This window comes from Notamacropus eugenii, chromosome 4 (genome assembly GCF_028372415.1).
Source record: "Notamacropus eugenii isolate mMacEug1 chromosome 4, mMacEug1.pri_v2, whole genome shotgun sequence".
NCBI classification, from domain to species: Eukaryota; Metazoa; Chordata; class Mammalia; order Diprotodontia; family Macropodidae; genus Notamacropus; species Notamacropus eugenii.
In genome coordinates this window covers 454,817,980-454,842,462 of record NC_092875.1, presented here as the reverse complement: position 1 = coordinate 454,842,462, position 24,483 = coordinate 454,817,980, and the positions used below count along the sequence as shown (strand labels likewise).

Sequence of the window (24,483 nt, the reverse complement as noted above, 5' to 3'; positions counted from 1 at the left end):
TTTGTGCAGCTGTTCTCTGAGAAATCTCTAGGGACATGTAATTTCTCAGTTCCTCCAAGGTGGCACAATCAAAACAGTTTATTCCTCTCCTGGCCTGAGCTCTGGTCTGTGAGCAACCAAAAGCACTCTTTTCTTCCCTGAAACTGAGAGTAGGATTCTGTCTCCACAGCCGCCACCAGCCACACTACAACAGCGCTCTTCTTCACAGCAGGACAGCCACTCAGGGTGATCAGCTGCTCAATTCCCCCAGGGTCTTTAGGCCAAGGCCTCCAAAAGTGGAAGCTGCTGCTGCAGTGGCTGCTGCAACCCAGGGGCCAGGAGTGGGACCTTGCTCCCCTTTTACCCAAGTGAAATAGCTTTCTTACTGACCTTTGAAGCTCTCTTTGGCATTTGTGGGTTGATAAATTTGGAAACCACAGCAGCTACTCATGATTCAGCACCCTGAAGCCTGCTCCAGTCCTGTCCATGCTGTGTGACCAAGGTTGGGCTGTGTTTCACCTCGAGCCCCTTGTGATAGACCTTTCCTATTAGCCTTTAAGGTTGTCTTGGACTGGAAATCTGTTTCATTCTGTCATTTTGTGGCTTCTGCTGCTCCAGAATTTGTTTAGTCATTTTTATAGGTATTTTAAGGGCTATGAGCAGAGAACTAGAGCAAGACCATCCTTCTACTCCACCATCCTGGCTCTCAACCCCCAAGAAGAGTTATTTTCATTGAAAATAATTGACCTTTTGGGCAAGTATAAGAATTTATTTTATAAAAAAAAGAATTACTTTTAACATTGTTTTTAAATTTTGAGTTCCAGATTCTGTCACTCCATCCCTTCCCTACTCACTGAGAAGCCAAACTATGACATCAGTTGTAAATATGAAATCGTGCAAAACATTTCTATATTAGCCATATTACAAAGAAAAAGTAAAAAAAATAACTGAGAAAATTATATTTCAATTTGCACTCGAACTTTTTTTTTTTTTTTTTTTTTAGCATGAACCCTTTGTAATTGTCTTGGATCACTATTGATCAGAGCACCTAATCCTTTCACATTTGATCAACATTACAGCCTTGTTGTGGATGTGCCCAATGATCTGGTTCTTCTCACTTCATTTTGCATCAGTTCATGTAAGTCTTGCCATGCTTTTTTTTTCCTTCTGAAACTACCTCCCTCCATAATTTGTTATAGCTCAACAGTATTGCATCACAATCATACCACAACTTGTTCAGCCATTCCCCAATTGATTAGAATTCTCTCAGTTTCCAACTTTGTCACCACAAAAAGCTTCCATTTTTGTACATACAGATCCTTTCCTTTTTTAAAAACTCTCTTTGGAGTACATACCTAAAAGTGGTATTACTAGATCAAAGGGTATGCACAGTTATATAGCCCTTTGAGCATAGTTCCAGACCATACTCCAGAATGCTTGGAGCAGTTCACTATTCTGCCAACAATTCACTAATGTACCTTTTTTCCTTCATTCCTTATACCATTTGTCATTTTTAATAGGTATGAGGTGGTACCCAGAGCTATTTTAATTTATATTTCTCTAATCAATAATCATTTAAAGTATTTTTTCATGTGACCATAGATACCTTTGATTTCTTTTTATAACTGACTGTTCATATCCTTTGACCATTTATCAATTGCGGAATGACTGGCTCTTATATGTTGGAGAAATGAGTCCGTTATCAGAGAAATTTGCTCAATTTTTTTTTTAATTACTTCATTGTTATGTCTCCAAGGCAATACCTACAGCACTTGCTGGAGAATTTCCAGGTTTGAATCGCAAGATATAACAAAATCTGTCCATGGAAGACAAAACCAAGACATTTATTCAAATGCCAAAAAGCCGAATCCATCACAGTAGCAAAGAAATCCATTATAGTAACCGAGAAGTCTATACACATTATCAGACCTTCCCACAAACCAACTCGCTCAAGCAAAACCACTCCCTCTCTCACAGCTATCTGCTTGCTTCCTGTCTTTCAGCTCTGCCTTCTCTGTCTCACTTCCTCTCAGCTCTGCTCCACCCTTCCTGCTCCATGTGACTTAGACTCATGGGATTCATGCTTCCATGTGACCTAAGTAGGTTACATAGACCTATTAATGGATGGAAAAGATGTTCCCATTTCATTAACAAATTAACAATACATTCGGCCCCAAGATCTTTCATATCCATTACACAGGGCAATGGGGCAACTGGTATCAGCAGAACTTTGAAACAATATAACAGGAATAACACAAAATAAGCACATAAAATAATGTCTTAGGGTGGGACTTGAGCACAAGCACCCCATCATTCAACTAGGTCAGTTTTTACTTTTGGTTTGTCTGAGATCATGATAGCCACCCCTGCCTTCTTCACTTCAGATGAAACATAATGTACTCTCCTTCAGCTCTTCGTTTCAACTCTGCATATGTCTTTCTGTCCCAAATGTGTTTCTTGTACACAACATATTGAATTCTGGTTTCCAATCCATTCTGCTATCCACTTCTGTTCCTTACCTTAGCTCATTCTATTCACATTCAGTTCCCACCATCCCATTTTCCTCTGTTTATTCTCTTTTTATCCTATCCCTCTTCAAAAGTCTGTTTTACTCCTACCCATTGCCTTGACTAAGCCCCTTTCCTTTATTATCCTTCCTGCTCCCCTCTCCAATAGCTCTTATCCCCTCTCCTTTTAATCTCCCTATTGGGTAAGATAGATTTCTATACCCAGCTGAGTGAATATATGCCTTCTTCCCTCTGAAAAAAAATTCTATGAGAGTGAGGTTCAAGCATTACTTGCCAGGCTATCACCATTTTCCCCACCACCATAAAAGCTGTTCTTTTCATGCCTCCTTTATGTAAGAAAATTCACCCCATTCTACTTTTCTCTTCTGCCTTCTCCCAGTGTATCTCTCCTCACTCCTACATTCTTTGTTTGGAGATTAACCCAACATAATCAACTCACTCCCACAGCCTCTATCTATGCAGACTTCAACTGCCCTAATAATCACAGTGTATAGTAACATGAATCATCTTCATATGATAGGAATGTAAATAGTTCAACTTATTGATCCTTTATGATTACTCTTTCATTTTTACCTTTTCATGTCTTTCCTTGAGTCTTCTGTTTAAATGTCAAATTTTCTATTCAGCTGTTTTTCCCCCAAATCAGAAATGCTTGGAAGCCCTCTATTTCATTAAATATCCAATTTTCCCTAGAAGGATTATACTCAGTTTTTCTGGGTGCATAATTCTTGGTTGGAACCCTAACTCCTTTGGCCTCCAGAATATCATGTTCTAAGCCCTCTGCTCCTTTAATATAGAAGCTGCTAAATCTTGTGTGATCCTGACTGTGGTCCCACAATACTGGAATTGTTTCTTTCTGGTTGCTTGCACTATTTTCTCCTTGGTCTAGGAGCTCTGGAACTTGGCTATAATATTCCCAGTAGTTTTCCCAGGAATTTCTTTCAAAAGGTCATTCATTAATGGATTCTTTCCATTTCTATTTTGCCTTCTGGCTCTAGGATATTAAGGCAGTTTTCTTGATAATTTCATGAGACTTGATGTCTCGGCTCTTTTCTTAATTATGGCTTTCTGGGAGTCCGATAATTCTTAAATTATCTCCAATCAATTTTCTAGGTCAGTTGTTTTTCTGATGAGATTTAACATTTTCTTCTATTTTTGTTTTATTATTTCTTGAAATCTCATGGAGTTATTAGCTTATACTTGCCTAATTCTAATTTTAAAGTAAATATTTTCTACAGTTAGCTTTTGTATCACTTTTTTCATTTGACCATTTCTGCTTTTTAGGGAGTTCTTTTCTTCAATGATTTTTTTGTGCCTCATTTAACATTAGGCCAATGCTGTTTCATAAGGTGATATTTTCTTCAGTATTTTTTGTGCCTCATTTACCAAGCACCCCTACAGCTGCAAGCGCTAGCACTCTTCTTAGCCCTAGAACTATGACTACGGCCCCTGTTCCCTTGAGATCGATCACAAATGCTCCTTTCCACCTTGGAACTGCAACCCAGAACTGCTTATGGCAAGAGAGTTACCAATCAGCCCCAGCTGTACCCAGCACCGCTGATGGGTCCCCTGTAATCTCTTTCTGGTCAGTTGTCTGAACCCTTTACCATCTCTGGACTAATAACTTCTGAAGTTGCTGCTGATGATGCTACTGCTGCTATGGCCACTTCTAAGGCCCACCACTCTAGGTGGTCTAGGCGTTCACCCATCCTAGCCTTACCCCTTCTGCAGACTTCCTAAGTTGTCTTGGGCTAGGAAAATGGCTCCCTCTAATCTTTTCTTGGCTCTGTTACTTCAAAATTTGATTTGTGGTTTTATTTTACAGTTGTTTGCAAGGGATTATTGGTAGAGTTGAGCTGGGTCCCAGCCTATCTTCTTCCATCTTGGCTCCACCAAGTGTAAGAATTTTAAAGGCAAGTCCCTAATCATTTTAAAGTTAATAAACTAAATTCAAGAAGAAAAACTAGAGCAACAGGGAAAAGTTCATATCACATTTCCCATGGCTCTTTTGAGCTTTCTGTTTACACTGGTAGAAATCTTAGCCACTGGAAACAATAGAATTTTTTTTTTTTAATTCTTAAAACCTTGGATTCTCAAGAAAATCACAGATCCCCAGACACCTAGATTAGAATTTACATTCAAAAAGATTTTGCAGCTAATAATTTAGAGCTCCTTTTAATCACATTTAATGAAGTAATAAAACAGCCCCAGATATGAGTGTTTGTTTTAGCATTTTGTAGGAAGACTTATAATTGATCCTGTCTCCAAAGATATCAGGTCCAATTTAGAGCAGAGAGTGTATGCAGGATTTCAGTAACATAACTGCTGAAATTCTGCAGCAGTCAATCAATAAACATTTATTAAGACTTTATTATATATTCTAAGCCATGAAATAAAATGATGGTCACCACATAGCATCTGCTGTAACAGAGTGCCAGGATAAAGGAAGTTTCTTTACAGTAATCACTTTCTGAATCCAATGGTAGATTGATGTAAGCTAGTCACTTTAAGGCACCAGTCCTTCACTTTCAGCCAACTTCAAGTTTTTTTTTCTTTGCTTTTTTTTTAAATTTGTAAATAAAAGTTTCTTCTGTAACATTATAAATTTCATGGTTTGTTGTATGTGAGCAATTTCTGCTAAAGGAGTTATTTATATGTCTTTATTATCTTACTATGTGTATGTGTCTGTGTGTATGTGTGTGTGTTAGGGGAAAGGGAGCTGGCCATAGAAGGAAGAAACAAGATGCACTTGTAATGAATAAAAGGGACAGTTCTCTAGGGAGGCATTCAAATTCTCTGCTTGGTCGTTTAGTAATCTCTATCCTCACTAAGCATTTATAACTACTTATTTATATTTGTAGAAGGCTCTGGAAAGAAAAGTGAGCCCAAGTAGGAATTCTAGCAGAACACTTGGAATCTTAAGTAATCACTAGGACCAGATAGCCATCCTGAGGCTCAAATCGAATAATATATAGAAAGCACTTTGCAGGCCTTCTGGTGCTAAATACACATCGCTTCTTTGTATTATTATACAACTTCCTGTGGATGCTGCTTGAGAGATCCATACTTGAAACTGAAGTCTTACTTTATTCATCTTGACTTGTTTTGAGTGTTTATATTTTTAAGGTCTTACTGATGTTTGCAATTTCACACAATCACATAAATGTTTGACAATTTCTAATGTTTTATGTTCAATATAAAATTCAGAATATAAATCAGAAAAGTCTCTATCAAGCACACCTGCATTCAGTAGAACAGTATAGAGGGATCATTTTTGCAAGCATAGATATATCCATTGACAAGCATGGAATTTAACAAGTAAGAAGAAAATTTTGTCTGAAAATTTAAAAAAAAGCAAGGAAAACAAAACTAAAAGTTATCTATGGTGATTATTCATCCTAAAGAGCTAGGTAAATCCCCATCATGGGGATTTATAAAATTATAAATTTTAAATTATATTTATTAAATTATATTTAAATTATAAAATTATAAAATAGGAAGGTTTCTCTTTTCCTGTATGTAAAGCCTCAGACAGACAAATCACTCAGAAAGGGGAGAGGAGAAAGAACTTACCACCACCTGAGCAATACGTTTGATTGGAGGTGAAAGGGAAGGGAGATTTGCTTCTGTGGGGTCACCTAGCATTTTGAAAAGATATTTGATTTTTTTTTCAAGCACTAAATCAAATTACAAGGTATTTCTGTTTTGCATCAAATGAATTAGTTTTGTGTTCTATCTAGGAGATGCAGTTTTTCTGTCTAATGTACTTCATCAACAAATTTATCTTTTTTTCAAAATTCTTTTCATTGCATTTTTATTCAAGAGTGGGTTATGGGAGATTCAATTTAGTGAATATTAAAGACCTTATCTTTAAAAGTATTTTCAAAGTTGTTAAGAAGGTATTACTTATGCTCTTATTAAATTAAACTATATATCTCTCATGCAATTAATCATCAAGGCCCTGTCAATTCATTTTCTTTAATATATTTTTTGCATCTATTCATAGCATGCTAGGCCTTTCTTTTCCTTCACTTTTTTCCAAAGTCTGTTAAAGCTCATGTATATTACTTCCATGGCCCTACCTACCCATCTGTCCTCTGCTGTCTCCTTTTCCTTTTGCCTTCAGTCTTTCCCAATATCAGGGTCTTTTTCAATGAGTCTTCTCTTCTCCTTAGTATTTAAGCTTCAGTTTTGGTATTTGTCCTTCTAATGTATTCATTAGAATTAATCTGATTAATTAATAGATTAATTAGAATTAATCATTCATCTGAATTAATTTATTTAATCATTGACTGATTTAATCTCCTTTCTGTTCAAGGGACCCTTAAAAGTATTTTTTTCAGATTGCAATTCAAAAATGTCAGATCTGTGGCACTCAGCTTTCCTTATAGTCCAACTCTCATTGCCATACATGACTACTGGAAAAACTATTTCTTTGAATATATAGAGTTTATAGAGCATTGTTGGCAAGGTAATGACTGTGCTTTTTAGTCTACTGTCCAGATTTGCCATAGCTTTCCTTCCAAGGAAAATGTGTCCTTAAATTTCATAGCTGCAATGATCTTTGAGCACAAGAATATGAAATCTGACACTGCTTCCATATCTTCTTCCTCCATTTGCCAGGAAGTGGTGATATCAGTTGCCATGATCCTAGGTTTGTTTTCTTTTTGATGTTTAGCTTCAAGATATTTTTTACACTCTCCTCTTTAGCCCTCACCAAGAGCCTTCCGAATTCTTCTTCACTTTTTGTCATCAGAGTGGTATTATCTGCATATCTGAGACTGTTGATATTTCTCCAGGAAACTTTAATTCTGGCTTTTGATTCATCCAACCTGACATATTGCATGATGTATTCTGCACATAAATAAATAAGGCAACAGTATATAACCTTGTACACTTTTTCCAGTATTGAACCAACCAATTCTTCCATGTTTGGTTCTAACTCTTGCTTCTGGACCCTTATGTGAGTTCCTCTCAGGAGACAAGTCCATCTTTTTTAAGGCCTTGACATTTTTGTTGTGATCCACAGGCAAAGGTGTTAGTGTGGTGAATGAAGTAGAAATAGATGTTTGTTTGTTTGTTTTCCTGGAACCCTTTTATTTTCCCCATAATCCGGAGAATGCTGCTAAATTGGTCTTTAGTTTCTGTGCCTTTTTGAAAACGAGCCTGCATTTCTGGTTCCTTTGGGTTGAATGGGGACAGGCATACTCAGTTTTTTGGATACTCACTGAGGCATGATAACAAGCCAGGAGTAATTTTCAGTCACACTTTAATAAGCCACAGCCAGTACAGCGGCAAATAGTTAGGAGTGGGATTCAGAGGTAAATGGCATGGAGAATGAGGATAGGGTGGCAGAGGAAGTTAGGCAGCAATGGGGAAGAGAATGGGGAGGGGAGGGGCACAGACTGTCATCTAACCAAGGGTCACAGTTGGGTGCATAAAAACAATTAAGTCGTCTAATACTTCCACTCAGTTCTCCTCATATAGCAATAAATCTAGGGTTTGCACTATTATATTAAAGTCTGTAACCTTTTCATGTTGATTTGTTTTTGTTTTTGGTTTGACCTATATTCAATCAGTGGAGTACTGGATTCTCCTACTACTGATATTTTTTTCGTTCAAATAATTTTTGAAATTCATTTAACTTTATAAAAATTAGTTATTATTTCTATCTCTTGTTGAAATCAAAGCAGCATTGCCATTGCCTCTAAAAAGACTATGTCAGTGGGTTGCCCTATTATTTTACTCATATTCATTGTGACTTCCCAAACCAAGAAACCCTCCTATTGCTACCACTCTCCTCCAGTTTATGATTTGATTCTTTTTAATAATATTTATTGAGCACCTAGTATGAGCCAAGCACTGTGCTAAGCACTGGGGATACAAATAAGAAAAAGAAAGACCCTGCTCTCAGGGAGCTTATAATGTAATGGGGAAATAAATCACATAACAGGAAGCTGAGAGTTCAAACCAAGCAGAGCTGCATCTGGAAAGTGGAGAGTCAGAGTCCAGTTTCAATCCTGCATAATAAAAAGCTTTGGGAATAATTTAATATAATTATTTTATATTGTACTGTGTTGTCTACTACTCCCGTCTATTCCTAAGATTATTCGTGATCTTTAATTTCCATTTGAGATAGCCTATCTGACACTTTATTTTCCTCCAATGGTATCCTAAAGGTTTTTGTTAATCATGTCAAAGACATTGTCACTTTGATGTTTCCCTATGATGAAGCCAGTGGGAAAGTGTTTAATCATGCCAACACTCCTGTAACTCTGATTCTTCTTCCCAAATCTGCCTCCCTTGCTTTTGAGACCATTATAAATCATGCTGTTTTTATTATAATATGTAATATTTATGTTGAAATCCCGTCTAATTATTCAAAATTTTAAAGCTCCCTGGGCTTTACCTTATTGAAATTCATTGTGGATTTGCATATCAAAGGACTTATCTAGGTCTGTCCCTGTGATGGGGTGCTTGGTTGCATGTACTTGGGCCCCAATTCTAAAATCACATTTCTCTTTAAAAATCACATTTCTCCCTAGCCTCTAAATACTATCTCAGGCAGTTTCTCCCCAGCCCAAGGACACAGGCTGCCCTAGCAACAACCGTTATCTTCCTTCCTGATACAGTAGCCAGCTGCACCTTTAGAATTTATCACTTGGAGCCAGCTGCATACTGGCTTAACAGGCTGTGTACTGGCCCATAGGGACATTTACTACTCACTGACCAATCATATGTATCCTAGACTGGACATACCTATATTTATCTTGTCTAACCAGCCATCGATGAGAACAACCTGGTTTTTCTGAGCCAGCCTTGACCGCTGGTTGAGTTGGTGACGTTTCAGGCCTAAAACCACATCTCCAGATAGCCCCGCCTTGGACTATTTCCCTGATGAATTTTGGGTAAAATATCTGTGCAGTAGAAACCAAAAGTGCATGTTTCCTTAACCACTCCCTAATCCCACCCCAACACACCTAGTTAGCATATTTGGCACAAGAGATACTATAGAATATCCTATATAAACTTTCCCTGTACCCCTCTAAAGTTGCAGGTTCCCTAAGAACTCTTGCCTGCTGAAAAGTGTAATAAATCTTTACCTTGACGTCAACAATGCTTGAGTCTGTGAACTCTTCTCCAGACAACCTGCCCCTGCTACCCTGGTCTTTGTGGGGGTCTCACACCCCCTTTCCATCCCTCATCACTTGTATACCAGAGAGCTATGTGCTGAACTTAAAGTGAGGAAGGTCTGAGCTAAAATCCTGCCTGTGTGATGATGGACAAATCCTCTCTCAGACTTAATTTCCTCATCAGAAAAATGGGAATTATACACTTGTAGTAACTGCCTTATTGCATTTTAGTGGTGCTCAAAAGAGATAATGTCCGTAAAATATTTTATCAATTTTAAATCTCTAATAATAATAGTATTTATATGGTGTTTTGAGGCTTGCAAAATTCCTTTCCAATAGTAACTCATTTTATCTTCACAACAATCCTGGAAGGGAGATGCTATTATTATCCCATTTTTCAATGAAGAAACAGGGAGATAGAGGTTATGACTTCCCTAGTGTCAAACAACAAGTGACTGAGTCTGGATTTGAAATCAAGTATTCCTAATATTATCCTTTGCATCACCTACCTGTTTAAATATATGCCCCTTTTAAATATCAGTTATTGGGGCAGAGCCAAGATGGCGGAGTGAAAGCAACGACTCACCTAAGCTCCTGGAAAAACTCCTCTGGATATCTCTGGGGGGAGAGTCTGACCAGACTTTGGAGGTGTAGAATCCAGTGGGAGATGGACTTTGACGGATTTGGAGCCCAGGCTGGACTGGAGGGTCCACGGGAGGGATCTGTTCCACGGGGGTAAGACCCCGGCGCACAGCGCAGCGCGGTCGGCGCGGCAGGGCGGAGGGGACCCGAGGGGCCCAAGAGTGGCGGGCGAGACCAACGGAGCAGGAGATAAGCCAGGCCGAGCCAACGATATCAGCGCAACAGCCCTTGAAATCTTCAGCCTAAAGACGGGACTTCAGTGGGTCACTACTTGAACATCCAGGAGCTGGGATGCCGGAGTGATCAGTAAGTGCTCTCCCCTCCCCCCCCCCCGATGACCGTGAGGGAACCATAAAATTCTTCCCCAGATTAATCCTGGATCAGTGGGAACAGCAGAAGGGGGCGGGTGGTCTCATAACACCAGAGGCTGGAAAAGTGGCAAAGGGGAATTCTTCCTACGGTAGCGGAGGCTATCTGGAGGGACAGACGACCCAGGGCAGAGAAAATTCGCACTGAGACCCAGGCAAGCCTCAGCCCGGGAGACGAGCCCCAGGAGGGGCGGGAACACGCATTAGCCTCTAGGCGTGCCCCAGCCCTCCAGGGGAAAAGGGAAGACAATAGGGAAGCTGGGATCACCATCCCCTGACCTTGCCTTTGCCTCAGGTCAGCTGAGGAGATATCCTGAGACCAGACCACCCCTCCCACACACCTATCAAGCTAACCCCAGGGTTGATCTGGGAAACAACAACAACAACAACAACAACAAAAAGCCTGCTTTTAGCCTAGACAAACATCAACTCAACTTAAAAGATCTGTATCTTCTGACTGAAAGAACCAAAAGCTACAACACTCAGCCAACATCATGAATCGGAAAAAGCAGACGAAAAGTGAAAAAACCATAGAATCTTTCTATGGGGATAAGGACCAAAACACAAACACCAAAGAGGTCAGAGCTGAGACTGTACTTCCATCTGAAACCTCAGATGGGACTATGAATTTCTCGCAAGCACAACTAGATTACCTGGAACGTCTGAAGAAGGATATAAAAGAAAAACTGGCCAATGATTTTAAAACTATAAAAAAAGAATTCACTGATGAGAACATCACTCTGAAAAAGAAAATTGAAGAAATGGAAAAGGAAGTTCAAAAATTAACTGGAGAGAATAATTCCCTAAAAGTAAGAGTTAATCAAACGGAAAAGGAAACTCAAAACCTAATAGGGAAAATTGATCAGATGGAAAAGGAAACCCAAAACCTAACTGGGAAAATTGGTCGAATGGAAAAAGAAGTACAAAAATTAAATGGAGAAAATAGCTCCTTAAAGGGAAAAATTGGTCAGATGGAAAAGGAGATGCGAAAGCTAACTGAAGAAAACAATACGATCAAGATTAGAATTGGGCAAGTAGAAACTAATGACTCAATGAGGCAACAAGAATCAGTCAAACAAAATCTAAAGAATGAAAAGATAGAAGAAAATCTAAAATATTTAATTGGAAAAGCAACTGACCTGGAAAATAGATCCAGGAGAGAAAATCTAAGAATTATTGGCCTGCCAGAAACCCATGATGAAGAAAAGAGTCTGGACAATATCTTCCAGGAAATCATCAAGGAAAACTGCCCAGAAGTACTAGACTCAGAGGGCAAAATAGTCATCGAAAGAATCCACCGTTCCCCACCCAAAAGGGATCCCAAACTCAAAACCCCAAGAAATATAGTTGCCAAATTCCAGAGCTATCAAGTGAAGGAGAAAATACTACAAGCAGCCAGAAAGAAACAATTCAAATATCGAGGTCACACAGTCAGGATCACACAGGACTTTGCAGCTTCTACATTAAAAGATCAAAAGAATTGGAACCCAATATTCCGTAAGGCAGAAGAGTTGGGACTTCAACCAAGGATCAACTACCCAGCAAAGTTCAGCATAACATTTCAGGCAAGGAGAAAGTCATTCAACGAAATAAGGGATTTCCAGAGCTTCCTGACCAAAACACCAGAACTCAATAGACAATTTGATCTTCAAATGCAGGTCTCCAGAGAATCATAAAAAGGTAAACAGAGGGGAAAAAACAAAAACAAAAACTTGCAACTCAATTAGGGCAATCTGTTTACCTCCCTATAAGGGAAGATGATACCTGTTAATCTTGAGAACTGTGCAGCTATTATGATAAAAGGGATATATGTAGAGGGAACGGGCATAAAGTAAATGATGTCATGTCAAAAATATGATTTAAGTATGAGAAGGGAATGTAATAGGAGGTGTGGAAAGGGGGAAGCAGAAAATGGCAAATTATATCACAGGAAGAAGTACAAAACTATAGTAGAGGGAAGGAGGGGAGGGAGATGAGCATTGTTTGAGAGGTACTCTCATCTGATTTGTTCAAAGGAGGGAACAATAATCTTAAGTAGATAATCCTAACTAGCTCTATAGGTAGTAGGAGGGGAAGGGGGAAGAAAGGGGAGGGTGGCAAAAAGGGAGGAAAGAAGCAATAAGAGTAAAGGGGACTAAAAGGGAGGGGGGCTAAAAGAAGGAGGGGAAGGCTGCAGGAGGAGGGGGAGAAAAGTGAATACTATTGAGTAAGGGAAGGGAGACGGGAGAGTTGAAAGCACAAATGGTGGGAAAGAGGGTGGAGGGAAATACACAGATTGTAATCATAACTGTGAATGTGAATGGGATGAACTCTCCCATAAAACAGAGACGGATAGCAGAATGGATTAAAAGCCATAATCCAACAATATGCTGCTTACAAGAAACACATTTGAAACGGGGGGATACACATAGGATAAAGGTCAAAGGATGGAGCAGAATATATTGTGCCTCAGCTCATGTAAGAAAGGCAGGAGTAGCAATCCTAATCTCAGACAAAGCAAAAGCAGAAATAGATCTAATCAAAAGGGATAAGGATGGAAACTATATCCTACTAAAAGGCACCTTAGACAATGAAGCAATATGATTACTAAACATGTATGCTCCAAGTGGTATAGCATCCAGATTCTTAGAGGAGAGGTTGGGGGAGTTGAAGGAAGAAATTGATAGCAAAACTATACTAGTGGGGGACCTCAACCTCCCCCTCTCTGAACTAGATAAATCCAACCTCAAAATAAACAAGAAAGAGGTTAAGGAGGTAAATAAAACTCTGGATAAGGTAGATATGATAGATCTTTGGAGAAAATTAAATGGTAATAGAAAGGAATATACCTTTTTCTCAGCGGTACATGGAACATTTACAAAAATTGACCATGTACTAGGACATAAAAATCTCACAATCCAGTGCAGAAAGGTAGAGATAATCAATGCATCCTTTTCAGATCATAATGCATTAAAAATTACATGTAATAAAAGGCCATGGAAAGAGAAACCAAAAATCAATTGGAAACTAAATAATCTAATTCTAAAGAAGGATTGGATTAAAGAAGAAATCATAGAAACAATCAACAACTTCATTCAAGAGAATGACAATAGTGAGACAACATACCAAAACTTATGGGACACTGCAAAAGCAGTTATTAGGGGAAGTTTTATATCTCTGAATGCTTACATAAATAAAATAGAGAAAGAGGAGATCAATGACTTAGGCTTGCAGTTGAAAGAGCTAGAAAAAGAACAAATTGAAAATCCCCAAGTAAATACCAAATTAGAAATACTGAAAACCAAAGAAGAGATTAATAAAATTGAAATAAAGAAAACTATTGAATTAATAAATAAAACCAATAGTTGGTTTTATGAAAAAACTAATAAAATTGATAAACCTTTGGTTAATCTGATCAAAAAAAAGAAAGAAGAAAACCAAATTACTAACATTAAAAATGAAAGGGGTGAACTCACCTCCAATGAGGAGGAAATTAAAACAATAATTAGAAACTACTTTGCCCAACTTTATGCCCACAAATTCGACAATCTAAACGAGATGGATGAATATTTTAAAAAATACAAATTGCCCAGATTAACAGAAGAGGAAGTTGAATACTTAAACAACCCCATCTCAGAAAAAGAAATTGAACAAGCCATCAATGAACTCCCTAGGAAAAAATCTCCAGGGCCAGATGGATTCACAAGTGAATTCTATCAAACATTTAAAGAACAGATAATTCCAATAATACATACACTATTCTTGAAAATTGGGGAAGAAGGAGTCCTCCCAAATTCTTTCTATGATACAAATATGGTTTTGATACCCAAACCAGGAAGAGACAAAACAGAGAAAGAAAATTATAGACCAATTTCCCTAATGAATATAGATGGACAAATTTTAAATAAGATTTTAGCAAAATGAATACAGCATCTTATCACGAGATTAATACATTATGATCAGGTAGGATTCATACCAGGACTACAGGGCTGGTTCAATATTAGGAAAACTATTAGCATTATCGATCACATCAACAACAAAGCTAACAAAAACCACATGATTATCTCAATAGATGCAGAAAAAGCTTTTGACAAAATACAACATCCATTCCTACTAAAAACATTGGAGAATGTAGGAATAAAGGGAACTTTCCATAAAATAATAAGCAGTATCTATCTAAAACCTTCAGCAAGCATTATATGCAATGGGGATAAGCTAGATGCATTCCCAATAAGATCAGGGGTGAGACAAGGTTGTCCATTATCACCACTATTATTCAATATGGTACTAGAAATGTTAGCTGTAGCAATTAGACAAGATAAAGATATCCAAGGAATTAAAATAGCCAAAGAAGAAACTAAGTTATCACTCTTTGCAGATGATATGATGATTTACCTAGAGAATCCCAGAGATTCAAGTAAAAAATTACTTGAATTAATAAACAACTTTGGCAAAGTTGCAGGGTACAAAATAAACCCACACAAATCTTCTGCATTCCTATATATTAGCAACAAAGTCCAACAGCAAGAGATAGAAAGAGAAATCCCATTTAAAGTTAGGGTAGACAGTATAAAATACTTAGGAGTCTACCTGCCAAAACAAACCCAGGGACTATATGAACACAATTACAAGACACTTTTTGCACAAATAAAGTCAGATTTAAGTAAGTGGAAAAACATTAGTTGCTCATGGGTAGGCCGTGCTAATATAATAAAAATGACAATTCTACCCAAATTAATATACTTATTTAGTGCCATACCAATTAAACTATCAGACAATTACTTTCTAGAGCTGGATAAAATAATATCAAAATTCATTTGGAAAAACAAAAGGTCCAGAATATCAAAGGGACTAATGAAAAGAATTGCTTGGGAAGGTGGCCTAGCGCTACCAGACCTTAAACTGTACTATAAAGCAGCAATTATCAAAACCACTTGGTATTGTCTAAGAAACAGAGAGGTAGACAAGTGGAATAGACTTGGCACTCAAGATGCAGTAGGCAAGGAATATAGCAACCTTCTGTTTGATAAACCCAAGGACCCCAGCTTCTGGGATAAGAACTCATTGTTTGACAAAAATTGCTGGGAAAACTGGATAACAGTGTGGCGGAAATTAGGCATAGACCCATACCTGACACTGTACACAAGAATAAAGTCCAAATGGGTACATGATTTAGGTATAAAGATTGATACCATGAATAAACTGGAGAAGCAAGGAATAGTGTATTTATCAGATCTATGGAGAAGGGAAGAATTCTTTACTAAAGGAGAGATAGAATGCATTATGAAATGCAAAATGGATAACTTTGAGTACATTAAACTGAGAAGTTTTTGCACAACCAAACCCAATGCAACCAAAATCCGGAGGGATGTAGTAAATTGGGAAAAAATTTTTACAGCTAAGCTCGGGGATAAAGGCCTCATTTCTAGAATATATAGAGAACTGATCCAAATGTATAATCATACAAGTCATTCCCCAATTGATAAATGGTCAAAGGATATGAACAGGCAATTTTCAGAGGAAGAAATTAAAGCTATCTATAATCATATGAGAAAATGCTCTAAATCACTATTGGTTAGAGAGATGCAAATCAAAACAACTCTGAGGTACCACATCACACCTATAAGATTGGCAAACATGACAGAACAAGAAAATGATAAATGCTGGAGAGGATGTGGGAGAGTTGGAACACTAATTCATTGTTGGTGGAGCTGTGAGCGCATCCAACCATTCTGGAGAGCAATTTGGAACTATGCCCAAAGGGCTACAAAAATGTGCATACCCTTTGACCCAGCAATATCGCTACTAGGACTATATCCCCAAGAGATCATAAAAATGGGAAAGGGTCCCACATGTACAAAAATATTTATAGCAGCACTCTATGTAGTTGCCAAAAACTGGAAGTCAAGGGGATGTCCATCAATTGGGGAATGGCTGAATAAATTATGGTATATGAATGTAATGGAGTACTATTGTGCCATAAGAAATGATGAACAAGAAGACTTCAGAGAGGCCTGGAAGGACTTATATGACCTGATGCTGAGTGAAAGGAGCAGAACCAGGAGAACTTTATGCACAGCAACAACCACAGTGTGTGAGAGTTTTTTCTGGTAGACTTAGATTTTTGTAATAACACAAGAACTTCTGAAAAAAAAAAAATCCCAATGGTGGACCTCAAGGCAAAATGCCTTCCACACTCAGAGAGAGAAATATGGAAGTCACTCACATAATGTAGCAGATCATGTTTGTGTATGTGTATCTGTTTGTGTATCATGTTCTGATTTGTTATACAGATTCTTTCATTTATCTTAGTCTGACTACATAGCATGACTATAGTGAAAATATACTCAATAGGAAAGTATATGTAGAATCTATACAGAATTGTATGCAGTCATGGGGAGGGAGGGGGGTAGTGGGGGGTAGGTGGGGTGGATAAAATCGCAATTGTATGGCAGTGATTGTTAAACATTAAAAAAATAAAAAAATAATAAAAAAAAATAGGTTTGTAATGAGAAAATAAATAAATAAATATCAGTTATTACCCATTGAACCTGTATTTCTGTGTTGATTTATCAATATCAAAAGTCCTACAGAGTCTGCCTTTCAACTGTAGAATGTCTTGAAACAATTCTAGGAAATTAATTGTACCTTACTTTGCCTTCAAGTATTATGGTTAATTTAGTTGAGTGGTAGAAATTGGGATGAAGCCCAATTTTCCTGGCTTTTTAATATTTTATACTCACAAGTTGTTTCTTCTTTCTCAGATGAATAATGTCTGTGATTTGAATTTGATATTTCTTCTCAAATAATTCTATTTTTAGCTGACTAAGATATCACCTCATTGTAGTGTAACTGTGGAGTTAGGTGGCAATGCTTCTGACTGAGGGGAATATGAGATCCATCCCTGTTGGCATGTAGTGGATTCTTTCAATCTGTAATTTCTCTTTTATCTCAATTATTCTGAAAAATGCTGTTATGCTGAAAAATAGAGTCAGATTTTTGTCCCTCTGATTCTGGGGCCCAATGGCCCAAATCATTTCCCTCTGCTTTCTCCTCTAGTTACATCTTCTTTGGTTGTCAAGGCTCTGTCTTGTGTTACTGCTTCTGTCATCTTCTTTATTCCAGCAGAACAGTTATGTTTCTCATTGATTCCATAATTGTATTCGATTTTTAACAGAGCTCTCTGTATTGCTGTTTTGTTAGAATTTTATTTGTTCCTTTTCCCCATAGTAAAGGATTACTCTTAATCAGTGTTAGATCTTTCTTTACCAACATCAGTTCCTACTTTGTTTCACTTAGACTACCTAATATGTGATAAATCTAGATTTGTGAGTGTTAATTCATTATTATTTTTCCCTTCCTCATTGCTTTGCTCTGTATTCTTTTAATCCATACCATTTACTTATAATTTTAAAGGGTTTTATTTATTTTTTTCTACTTGCTTATTTTTTGACTATTCCTTTTCTTTTTTTTTTTTTTTTTGGTGGGTGAAGAGGGGATGATTTGCTTTTGAGACTCTTTGACTATACTTTTCCTGCCTATCCCCTTCCCTTTTAATTATTGAGTACTTCCATCTCTAGGCAACTCAAGTATACCAGCCAATGTGCTAAGAACTGAGAATACAAAGAAAGGCAAAAACACAGTTCCAGACCTCAAGGAGCTCCCATTCTAACAGGAGAGACAACAATTCAAAAATGACATACAAACAAGATATATACCATATAAATGGGCAGTTATCAAAGAGGGAAGGGATTACCACTGAGAAGGACTGACAAAAGCTTTTGCAAAAGGTATGATTTGAACTATCTTTTAAAAAATTATTTTATCCTGAACTTAAATAGAACAAGCATTTCCATAACACAGAATTTTTTTAAAGAGATGATTCCGTAGAAAACTGCATATCTATTATGTGCAATTTGCTACTCCTTTTAAATACATAATAAAGTTATCATGTGACTTTTTCCCTCCCCAGGGATGGCTATCATAAGACACAAATATATATATGCATATGTATGTATGTATATATACTTGTATGTAAAACCATTCTATACATACACTTCTATTTATCAGTTCTTTCTTTGGATGCAGATAGCATCTTCCTTCCTATGTCCTTTGTAGTTAATTTATTTATATTCATAATATTCTCTATAATTATTTATAATAGTCAAAATGACTGTCATTCAGAGTTGTTCTTAAAACAATATTGTTGTTGCTGTATGCAGTGTTCCCTCAGTTCTATTCCTTTTGTTATTCACTATTTCATGCAAATCTGTTTTTCTCATAATTCATAGCAGTAAACAACATAGTAACCTTGTATTTGACAAGTATAAAAACTTAAATTTTGGGAATTAGAATTCATTATTTGGTTAAAAATTCTTGGGAAAACTGAAAAGCAGTATGGCAGAAGCTGGGCATAAATCAATATCTTTTACTATTCACCAAGATAAAGCCAAAATGAAAAATTACTTAGAGAGATATTAAAAAATGTGAAGAACATTAAGTATTACCTATAAGACTTATGAACCAGTGAACAATTTATGTATAAACAAGAGATAAAAAGAAGTAAGAGGTGAATATTGAACTGAATTAAGTCTTGAAGGAAGCCAGGGAAGCTAGGAGGTGGACATGAAGAGGGATGACACGTGAAGCATGGAGATCAGCCAGTGAAAATGCACAGAGTCAGAAGAAGGAGTATCATAAGGGAAGCATAATAAGAAGGCCATTGTCCTTGGATCATAGAGTATGGAGAAGAATGTATAGTGTGAGAAGACTGGAAAGGTGGGAAGGGGCCAGGTTATAAAGGATTTTAAAAGCCCAGAAAAGTATTTTATATATGATCCTGGAGATAATAAGGGGGCACTGGGGTTTATTGAAAGGGGGTAGTGGGAGGGAGGTTGTGACATGGTGTATTGTTGATGCATTTTTAATGGAATGGGAAGATCTTGCCCATCCATTAATAGGCCTAGATGACCTGCTTAAGTGACATGGAAGCCTAAGTCACATGGGTTTGAATCATGAAACCTGTGGTAGGAGGAGCTACTGAATGGATGCAGCAGGAAAGGGTGGAGCTGGCAACCCACCATCCTCAGTCTATCTCTAGTCTGACCCATCTGCGCCAGAGCAAGTTTAGCCTATTTTAATTTTGCCCCTACCCCCACCAGGTTGTTCAAGGTCTGTCATGTAGGAACAGGACAAAGAAGACTTAGTGCCAAAAGATGGTCCATGGTCACTTGGGTGGTCGTGTAGTTTTTCTCATGGACAGATGTATAATAAAGCTGTTGTACTGTTTGCAATAATGGTGACACCCAGGTGTAGAAATATGCCAAAGGTCATGTTCTTGCAGCCTTGCTCCAACCATACAGGAGTGCTCATACAGATAGTTGGCTGTTGTCGTTGTTTGTCCTTTGTTCTCAGAGGTCTGTGACATCAGGAAAGAAATGCCATGACTACCAAGTGGATTGGATTTAAGTGAGGGAGGGCTGTGTAGAGTCACTAGCCTCATGCCCTTCTCCAGAGCCATCTGGGTCTCATGTCATAATATAGATCAGGATGACAGGACATGGTCCTAAATGCAGTGGGAGGCCTTGACCTTTTTGAGCTAAGATCTTTCCCAGGTCTCAGTTTGCCCATTCAGTCATTAAGACTAGGTAAAAATGAGGCAAAGAATGGCCTCTTTTATCTAGTCAGGAGAAAAAAAAATCAATCTGAGAGGGGAAGACCCTCAGGGTTTCTGGCCAAAAGAGAAACATTTAATATTTACATTCACTGTAAACCATCAAAAACTAAACAATGACCAAGTAAAGCTTGGGCTGGGACCCATAAGGCAACTAGTGAGAGCCTGAGTGATTTGGGTTTAAGGCATGGTCCATAAAAGAGAAATCTAGCCCCCAAACCCCAAGATATCTTGCCAGATTTCAGTGATCAAAATATATATTCCTTTGAGGAGAGCACTGGCAGGTAAGGGTATGATTCCCTGTATGGACAGAGAAGAGAGAGAAAGAAGGGAAGGGAAAGAAGGAAAGAAAGAAGGAAGAAAGGAAGGAAGGAAGGAAGGAAGGAAGGAAGGAAGGAAGGAAGGAAGGAAGGAAGCAAGGAAGGAAGCAAGGAAGGAAGGAAGAAGCATACACTATACCTAACAAACAGACTGTCCCAAAATACTAAGAGCAAGAGATCTTTGTTTGACTTATTTTAACTCACATCCTGAATCATCCTGAAGAATATCTGGTCACTGGATCCAGATGGCTCAGGAGGAGAAAGTGAGGCTGGTGACCTTGCGTGACCCTCCCTCACTCAAAACAAAGTCAAGTGCAAGTCATGTCATCATTTCTCTGATGTCATGGTTTTCTTTGAAAATGAAGGACAGACAAATTAACTCATAACATAAAGGAAAGCTTAAGAGAGACATCTGGAAGTGGGAATGGTGTGGGGAAGGCAGGGGCAATGAGGAAAGGTTACAACCAAAATTATCTGCATGGCCATTGTTCTCTGATATTGGTGTACCTGGCTCCAGTTTACTTGCTGCTTTAGTGGGGGAGGAGGAAAGTAATCATCTCTACCAGGGCAACATGTGCTCCATCAATGCATGTCAGGAACCACACCTCAAAAACTAGGTCAGCAAGAAACAGTGAGGGGGCAGGGTTCCACATGCATACTAAGATGGCCTCCATGCATAGAGCAATTTAAGTTGGCAGAGACAAAAACTTGGACCACATAATTTATAGGAAAGGGTAGGCTTAGTTGATGAGTGCCCCACTAATCATGCACTAGCAGGAAGATACCAGGATTGGCATGAAGGACCCTATCAAAGATGATTCCAGATATGAACAGTTCTAGGAAAGAGGGTGAAGACAGAGGGTGGATACAGCACAGGAGGAAAGAGTCTGTCTAGAGAAAAGACAACCTTCAGCCTAGTTAAGCAATGCAGAGACACTTTCTGAAATACCCCAAATTTTAAGGTAGGAGGAAACTAAGAAAAAAGCAGAAGACCCTTAAATGTTTTCCAGCCCTAACAATCTATATATCTAAATATATAGATATATATGTGCATAACTCCAGTTTATTTGATACATGGTAACGTGACTCAGTAAAGAAACTGTTGGTCTTCGAGTTAGGAAGAACTGAATTTCAAACTTGACTCTGACTCTTGCTGGTATGTGGTCATGGGCAGGTCACTTAAATCATTAAAAGCTTTCCTTTTCTCATCTCGAAAGAGGCTATTAGGTACAGTAACTATCTCACAACGTTTGTGAGGTTCAAATCATATTTAAGTTGGATAAGATGGGAATTGAGGTCCCTTCTAAATCCCAAATTTTCTAATTCTATGAAATATATGTATACATATACACATATTTACATATACACATGGTGCCTTGTAAACTCTAAAGTTCTATATAAATGCCAGTAATTATATACATTTCCATTTCAGCAATCAGATTCTCCTAGTGATTCATTTCTTTCTTATGGACAGTGACTATATGACCTGTGTTATTTTATCCTCCAATGTCAGCATACATAGGATATGTAGAGATAGCTACACAGGTGGCACAGTAGATAGAGTGCTGGCCTTGGAGTCAAAAGAAGCTGAATTCAAACGTCAGACATTTACTAGCTATGTGGTGTTGGGAAAGTCACTTAACTCTCTTTGCCTCAGTTTCCTCATCTGTAAAATGAGCTAGAAAAGGATGTAGCAAAACACTTAAGTATCTTTGCCAAAAAAACCCCAAACCAAATGGGGTCATGAAGTTAACCAATAACCTAACCTATAACAATAAAATAAACAGCAATTCACAATCTGTGATCTTTCACTCTACCGTCTTGCTTCCAGCAAGTCCTTTAGAGTACATTCTAATGAAATGTTTTCATAAATAAGGTTTTCATAACTAATGTTGATATTATTTTTCTCATCACAATTGGTTTTATTTAAAAACATAAGACAGTTCTAGGTTACTTTGAATTATGGAGAAAGGCTAAAAGAAAGATTTAGAGATCAGTTATACAAATTAGAAAACTGAATTTTAGAAAGATTAAGGTATCCCAGCCAACCTAGAAGACTAGTACTTTACTAGGCCAGAGCCTCCTCTTTTTGGACTCTAGAGTTGGCAGGTAAAGGAAAGAACTGAAAAATAAAGGAAACCTTTTTGCAAACAAAATTTCCTTTTTGTTAAGTGGAAAAATATAAACAAAATTATTTTTGCATTGCTTCCTCACTCCCATGGTGGGGTGGGGAGGTGAGAGAGGTAGCCTACCCAGACACATCTTTCACTCTGGGTCCCTCCCATTTACCCGCAGGGGTGCCTGGCTGCTTTTGCTTTTGAGTAGTTCCCTGATAGCCATAGCCCTGATCTATAAGAGTTAAGCTCCAGCAAGGGTAGAATTAGGCAGAAGAGGTGGAGAACTGGGACCATGAGAACAGGAGAGCTACAGTTAATGAGTTGGGAGAAAGATGGAAAATAGCAAAGCTTAAATGTTTGAGGAGAGGAAAAAAAGAAAAAAGGAACCAACCTTTAACTGCCACAGGGCAGATTTGGGGACTGGTTTAAAATCTGGATGCAAAAGGTTAGCTTCAAATTCTAAAATGCAGTGAAAATAGCTTCTTTTTATTGAGGAAAGAAGTCTGTATTTCCAGATCCCCAGAGTTTCCATCACTTTCATTTCAGTATTGACTATAAAATAAATGCAATTTCCTGGCATCTCTAGTAAGTTTGAAATTAGGACAATTAATTAAATGGATTTAAAATTAAAGAAAACTTTGCTCTTAATTAGAAATCAATGGTCTTTGAATAGATTAGTTACTAAATGGTAACAGTATACTATCAAAGTAAATTTAGATGATAAAACTGGTGTTTTCTCTTTTCAATCAGATAACAGACTACATCAGCTGAAGATATGCCTGAAAATCACAGAAGGGTTATGCAGTACCAACATGGCAGTCAAGCTGCTGCTATTTCAGGCAGACCAGGTCAGATCCAAAAGTCATGTACCCAAAGGCAATTTACTCACTGAAGTTCTGAATATCCCTGTCCTGATTTATAAAATGAGGATTATAATACTTATACTCCTGTCTCACAGGATTGTTATGAAGAAAGTATTCTGTATACTATAAAAAAGCAGCTAGATGTAGTACAGAGTGGGGAACCTGTGGCCTTGAGGACACGTGTGGCCCTCTAGGTCCTCAAATGCGACCCTTTGACTGAAGCCAAACTTCAGAGAACAAATCCCCTTTATAAAAGGATTTTTTCTGTAAAACTTGAATTCAGTCAAAAGCCTTTACTCAAGGACCTAGAAGCACAAATGTGGCCTTGAGGCCACGGGTTTCCATCCTCCCCCAGTAGAAGATAAAAGTGTGGAACTTGGAGTCTAGAAGACCTGAGTTCCAATCTTGCCACAGACGCTAGCTATATGATCCTGAGCAGGTCACTTAATCTCTCTTACCTTCCTTTCCCCATCTGTGAAATGGAGATAATAATAGCACTACTTCTTTGTGAGAATCCAATGAGACATCACCTTTATGAACCTTAAAATGCTATATAAATTGGGGCATTATTATAATGTGTAATATAAATGTATTCATTTACATAAAATGGGGTTCATAATGAGAACATTGAAATTATAGTCTCTTGCCATTCTTATTCATGCTCAGTACTACTGCCAAAGTAATTTTCTTTAACTACAGATCTCACCATGTGACTCTCCTATTCAACCAACTCCAGGGAATTACTACTGTCTTGTTAAATTCCTGTTTAACTTTTAAAGTCCTATAGTCCCTATAGCCTCAGCCTACCTACCTAGACCAGAGGTTCCCAAACTTTTTTGACCTACCATCCTCTTTTCAAAATAAAATTACTCAGCACCCCC

The 24,483-nt window shown here is 37.8% G+C and overlaps 1 long non-coding RNA gene across 1 annotated transcript; it reads left to right on the top strand.

Annotated features, from left to right (window-relative positions):
- Positions 1 to 982: 982 nt before the first annotated feature.
- LOC140501982 (uncharacterized) lies at positions 983 to 23,587 on the top strand. Its single transcript, XR_011966471.1, has 3 exons — positions 983 to 1,117; positions 18,210 to 18,419; positions 23,490 to 23,587. It is a non-coding gene; the product is annotated as an uncharacterized lncRNA (long non-coding RNA).
- Positions 23,588 to 24,483: the final 896 nt, after the last annotated feature.